At 38.3% G+C, this 6716-nt stretch overlaps 1 long non-coding RNA gene across 1 annotated transcript in view; it reads right to left on the bottom strand.

Annotated features, from left to right (window-relative positions):
* Positions 1-4752: 4752 nt before the first annotated feature.
* LOC133540920 (uncharacterized) overlaps positions 4753-6716 on the bottom strand; it is a 2989-nt gene continuing 1025 nt past the window's right edge. The window contains exons 1-2 of the long non-coding RNA XR_009803761.1: positions 5850-6716; positions 4753-5018 (exon numbers count right to left, since the gene is read on the bottom strand). The exon at positions 5850-6716 is cut by the window's right edge and continues 1025 nt beyond it. This is a non-coding gene — a long non-coding RNA (uncharacterized LOC133540920). The remainder of the gene's footprint in view (positions 5019-5849) is intronic.

Below are 6716 nucleotides of genomic sequence, written 5' to 3'. Positions count from 1 at the left end.
GTGTGGGGAATAGAGACATGACAGGTGGGGCGCGAGGAAAGGGAGGAAATTTTTTATTTTTGATTTTTTTTTTACTATGCTTTCATTTTCTATACACACTGTAAATCACTTTGTGATTCTGTCTGTGAAATCCGCCGTATAAATAAATGTAAATTACTTATTTTTCCTGTAGGCTTTAAATTTCTCGGCAGGAGCGAAAGTTTGACAGACATAGCAACAGTAACTTTTGCAGGCAGGGCTAAGAGGAACAAACTTTCGCGCGGATGGGTAGCAGGCTAATGTGCGGACCACAATTACACAAAATGGATACATTTGCAACTCGCACCTCAAAGGTCTGCGGAGAAACAAAAATATGACGGGTCTAATCAAACAAAAAGTCAACCTAAAAGAAAATATGGCGAAGGGTATCTTGCTCTTGGATTCACGGCAGCGGAGGTGGGGGCAGAGGAGAGACCCCTGTGTGTTCTTTGTCTAAAACGGCTAGCAGCAGACAGCCTGAGACCCAACAAAGCAAAGAGACAACTCGAGACCACACATGATGTCCAATAAATTGTTTTGTTGGGGCGATGGGGGTAGGTGGGCCTTGAGTGTAAAGTGGTGATGACAGAAAAAAAAAAGTTTGAGAAGCCCTGACCTAATTGTACGGATCTCACTTTAAACGGCAAACCGATCATTTAAATGTTTTCACTTTGAATATGAAACGAGGAGTAAAATGTACAATATTATCAATTATTTCACAAGGACATGTTTTAAGGATATTGTACAGTATCATTAAATCTAAAATGAATGTGATCACTTTCAGGATCATTTTATTTTTAGCCAGTAAACAACTGTTATGTACTTTTGAATCGGGTTTTCCCCTTTAAATAACAAAAATTATAGAATTTTACAATATTCATTATTATTAAATATTAAATGTGCCAACTAGTTTTACGGCATACATCATTCCCCCTTTACCCATTTGTTAAAAAGACGAAAGTTGATGCGAACGCCTACGTGCTGTCAGAAAACTAAAAGAAGAAGAATGCCTTTGTGCAATTACTGCTAATAAATCAATCAATAAAATGCATCAGTCAAATAGTACAGGCAACTTCGTTAACATGGAGCCACAGACAATTTCATTCAAAAAGTCCCAATTGCTAACATAAAGATACAACAACAAATAAAGGCAAAGAAGGCCTAGTAGGTAATTACAACATCAGACAAAGTATTAAAAATGTCGGTCCAATAACTGCACAGGGATGGGCAGAGCCAAAACATGTGTAGCAAGTAAGCTGGAGACTGTTGACACTGAAATAAGGCTATATGTGGCACAGATACAAGATTTATAAACTCTACTTAAAGCCCCACTTAAGAATTTTCAGTTTTGGTTTATATTGGCCGCACCAGTGAACCAAAGCGATGGCGTTTTCCCAAAAGGAAAACCACATTTACCATGAGGACTAGCGCATATAGCGTCCAACTGACACGATAATGCCACAATGATTCTGTATTACTGAACTTTCCACAGTAGGAACCTACATTCGTTTTCTACCACTTATTCCCTTTTGGGGACGTGGGGGTCGCTGGCGCCTATCTCAGCTACAATCGGGTGGAAGGAGGTGTACACCCTGGACAAGTCGCCCCCTCATTGCAGGGTCAACATAGACGGACAACATTCACACCAACCTACATATTTTACTCAAACCTTATATTTGCAGTTTGAAGTCACTGCATTGTTTTTCCTTGTACAGTTCTTTTGAGTTTGTTGCGTGGTTGGTCAGTGTGGAACTGCAAAGTATCGCGCTGGTGGGTATTTATTGCTACCACACAAATTTCCAGTAGCTAAAATTAGTATTATTATTCTGATTTGAGCATTGAAAGTCACTTACTAGTTTAGCAGGAACAGATCCAAAGCAGCATTGGTCTAAAATCTCTTGTCTTTTGACCTCACGCAAGTTAGTGAAAGTCGTGCCATTGTTGATCCTTGATTGTCCCTCCCTTTTTTTTTTTTTGAAAACCCGATTCAAAAGTACATAACAGTTGTTTACTGGCTAAAAATAAAATGATCCTGAAAGTGATCACATTCATTTTAGATTTAATGATACTGTACAATATCCTTAAAACATGTCCTTGTGAAATAATTGATAATATTGTACATTTTACTCCTCGTTTCATATTCAAAGTGAAAACATTTAAATGATCGGTTTGCCGTTTAAAGTGAGATCCGTACAATTAGGTCAGGGCTTCTCAAACTTTTTTTTTTCTGTCATCACCACTTTACACTCAAGGCCCACCTACCCCCATCGCCCCAACAAAACAATTTATTGGACATCATGTGTGGTCTCGAGTTGTCTCTTTGCTTTGTTGGGTCTCAGGCTGTCTGCTGCTAGCCGTTTTAGACAAAGAACACACAGGGGTCTCTCCTCTGCCCCCACCTCCGCTGCCGTGAATCCAAGAGCAAGATACCCTTCGCCATATTTTCTTTTAGGTTGACTTTTTGTTTGATTAGACCCGTCATATTTTTGTTTCTCCGCAGACCTTTGAGGTGCGAGTTGCAAATGTATCCATTTTGTGTAATTGTGGTCCGCACATTAGCCTGCTACCCATCCGCGCGAAAGTTTGTTCCTCTTAGCCCTGCCTGCAAAAGTTACTGTTGCTATGTCTGTCAAACTTTCGCTCCTGCCGAGAAATTTAAAGCCTACAGGAAAAATAAGTAATTTACATTTATTTATACGGCGGATTTCACAGACAGAATCACAAAGTGATTTACAGTGTGTATAGAAAATGAAAGCATAGTAAAAAAAAAATCAAAAATAAAAAATTTCCTCCCTTTCCTCGCGCCCCACCTGTCATGTCTCTATTCCCCACACTTTGAGAAATGCTGAATTAGGTCAACATTTTTCGACCCGTATGTACGGTCACCGTGTGCTCGGAGAAGAGGTAGGATTAAATATAAGTTTTACTTCTTAATATTCCTTTTCAGATTTGTTGAAAGGTGCAAATGGAACCATGTGATGTTACTTGACGTAAACATGTCTGTAACAAATACATCAAAACCATAGCTGCGTGTGTAATGACTAACATTTACATAACATTTTGTAGATGGCATTGCATGTCTTGACTTGTTCTATTCTGTCTTTTGAACGTACAAGTCAATGTCTTGTTTTTTAGTGTGAGGTTTAACTGTTGTGTTTATTTTGTGTCATTGTGAAGTTTTTTGTACCTGAAAATCAGATATCCCGGCCCCCCAGACAAATTTTTTTTCCTCTATATCTGCTCCCCAGGTCAAAATAATTGCCGAGTGTGACCGTGTGTGACCGTGTGTGACCGTGTGTGACCGTGTGTGACCGTGTGTGACCGTGTGTCTTGGCTACCACTCTTTACCGCATCTCTCCATGAACCCCGAAAAAAACATCCGACCAGGAGCGTTGGGTTGCAGTGCATTGTGGGTAGGCGAGTCTTGTACATGATCATGTTCTGTCGGTTCATTTGCAAAATAAACCAGAGAGCACAACTCAGCTTTGATACAAAATGAAAGTAAAAATAAGACTGAGAAGATCAAAATAATTGTCAAAGCAGCATCAAAGTTGTTGAAAGAACTATCTTGGTACCGGGTGCAAGCTGTACTACGGAGAGTAGACGTGACGGAGTCATGTTACCACATTCCAACACCCTGTTAATGGTCCGGTGGAATGCCAGAAGTTTGATAGCAACCGAACATGAATTAAAGGGATATATTAAAAATATGAAAACTAAACCACGTATAATTTGTATTCAAGAAACAGGGCTGAAGCCAAAATTTAACTTTATAATAAAAGGATATATAACGATTCGTAAAGATAGGAATGAAGGGTAAAGAGGATGATGTGCCACATTTATTAAAGAAGATGTAGTCACGGGTAAAGAAACAGCAGAACCTTTAGCAAAAAAAATGTGTTAAAGTGCACAGTAATGATAATTTGAGAAATGTGGAAAAACAAAAGAGAGAAAAAACAATGAGTTTAAATATTGGGGAAATGATGGAAGACAACGATAATAGCTTTACCAACACTATGGATATGACATTTTCTTTGAATGAAATGGTTCGAATTTTGAAAAAGGTTAAAAATACGTCACCGGGGAAAGACCTAGCGGGTTATCAAATGATCAAAAACTTAGGTAGCATCGTCAAAGAAGTGGTCTTGAAATGATATGACAGGATATATGAAGAAGGAAAATGACCGGCAGAGGGGAAAATTAGCGGTAACAATTCCAATATGCAAGTCAGGGTAAGACCCGGAAGAGGCAGGAAATTATAAATTTGGGGAAAAGTAATGGAAAAAAAAAAAAGATTAATGAAAGACTAGTATATTATTTAGAGTCAAAAGAAATAATCAAAAAACTAACAAAGTGGTAAATAATGTTCAAGACTGGGGAACGGCTTGAGGTTTAAGATTCTCTGTTGGAAAGACAAAAGTCATACATTTTACAAAGACAAAAGTACCAAACAAGCTCCAAATAAAAACTCTAAGGTGAAAATATAGAAGAGGTACAAGTATTTAAATATTTAGGAATATGGTTTGATAAAAATATGAACTAGTCAACTCACATCAGCAAAATAGATTTGATTAGATTAGATTAGATAGTACTTTATTTATTCCTTCAGGAGTGTTCCTTCCGGAAAATAAAAAAATAGGGGAAAAAGTAAAAAGGTGTTAAATATAATGAGGGCTTTGAGGGGTAATGATTGGGGGGCTGATAGGTTAACGTTGAAAACAATACATGTATATATTTATAACTTTAATTCCATCTGTTATTGATTACGGATGCATTATTTACCAATCTGCTTCAAAAACATGACTTGGGAAAATAGACCGGATCCAGTCACAGGCTTTAAGGTTATGTTGTGGAGCTACTACATCAACCCTAGTGCCAGTATTACAAGTAAAAATGAACGAAAAACCTTTGGACAAGAGGAGAGATCAACTCTCAGCAGTTTATCGGGCAACTTTAAAAGGATCCAAGCAAGGATATCCGACTTGTCCAGTGTTACCAATCTGCCAAGAAAAAGAGAAAACAAAAAAGAATAGTTTTGGGTGGATTATAGGAGACATATGTAATAAAGTTAAAATTGACAATATTAAAGTTAGTCCTACAGTACCAATGCCTGCAATACCACCGTGGATGTTTGATAACCCAAAAGAAAACATGCAATTACTAAAGAATAGAAATTTAAATAGTTACCGGATAGAAAAATGGATTGAGATATGATATATACGGATGCATCAAAAACTATATAAAAAAAAAATAAAGGTAAGAGCTGTAGCAGTTATCCCACAAGGAAACATAGTATTAAATAAAATAATCAGTGATAAACTATCTGTTTTTACGGGGGAATTGGTAGCAATTTATATGGCAGTTAACTGGATAGAGGAAAACAAAGCAAGGAAAGTAGTTGTGTGCTCGCAGTCCAACAATGCATTGATGAGCATAAAAAACATAGCATCAGAAACAAGACAAGATTTAGTTTATGAAATAGTTCAGGCAATCTATAGAATAAATAAAGCGGGAGGTGTGGTAACATTTCTTTGGGTTCCTTGGAAGATATTGTAGGATGGAATTCACAACACATAGGATATAAAGCATTATACACGTATTTAAAAAACATTGGGTTAAATAAAAGAATATAGAGTAGGGATCCATCTTGATCCACACTCCATTTCAACCAGAAGGTTGCTTGGCGGAAACAACCGCCCACCTCCGGAATCAGTCCCCGCCCATTCCCCTTAGGCGCGAAATTCATTTGAGCGAAAGACATTGGAATGAGAGGAGCTCTTTAAAGCTCCTGAGAATCTTAAAAAAGCTTACAGAAAACGAGAAAAACTTACAGCGGGTGCCTGTCGGACATTCACCGTCGTTTTCGATGATTTCCCCTCGGAGCAAGGATTCGATGTCTGGAGTCTTTGGCACAATCAAGCCTTCTCCTCTGCCTGGAACGGCCGTTGACGGACCCGCCAGCTTTAAGGGAGACCAGCGAGCCGGAGATGTAAGTAAATATATGTATATATGTATCGTATACCGCATGTTTTTTTTCTTGTAAAATGAGAATCATTTGACTCACCAGACTGCGATTGTGTTAAAACGATCGCGTTAGGATCTTACGGCAAATCCTCTATAAAACAAAATAATGAATACACACAATATTAAATAATTCGAAGGTTTAAACACACCTCGATAATCATCTTCCAACTTTGTAAGACTGTTTAAGCAAAGTTCATCGTCTTTCACTTCGTCGTCATCGGCTGGTAAAAAAAAAGTATTACAACGTCGTACAAGTGCAATGCTTTTAACGTTTAAATGCTTAAATGGAGTTAAACCAATGTCTAATAACATGGTAAAGCAGAGGTAATGGTGTGTGTGTGTGTGTGTGTGTGTGTGTGTGTGCGTGTGTGTGTGTATGTGTGTGTGTGTGTGTGTGTGCGTGCGTGTGTGTGTGTGTGCGTGCGTGTCCTGTTGATTCAAACGGTCATAAACATTTAAACTGTCAGATGGGAAGTCAGTAAAAACTGAACCCTCCTTTTGTCCCCCAAACTGACCTGTTGATTCAAACGACCGTAAAGACCAGTTGCTACGTGACACTGTGTTCTGCGATAGTTTTTTCCATCTGTTTAAATATGTTTTCGTGAGGTACGGAAGTTGTTTCAGTGCGTACGAATGTGTGTGTGTGTGTGTGTGTGTGTGTGTGTGTGTGTGTG

The sequence above is a fragment of the Nerophis ophidion genome, linkage group LG22 (genome assembly GCF_033978795.1).
Source record: "Nerophis ophidion isolate RoL-2023_Sa linkage group LG22, RoL_Noph_v1.0, whole genome shotgun sequence".
Classification (NCBI taxonomy): Eukaryota; Metazoa; Chordata; class Actinopteri; order Syngnathiformes; family Syngnathidae; genus Nerophis; species Nerophis ophidion.
Note: the sequence above shows the minus strand (reverse complement) of the source record. Positions and strands in the feature narration are given on the sequence as shown.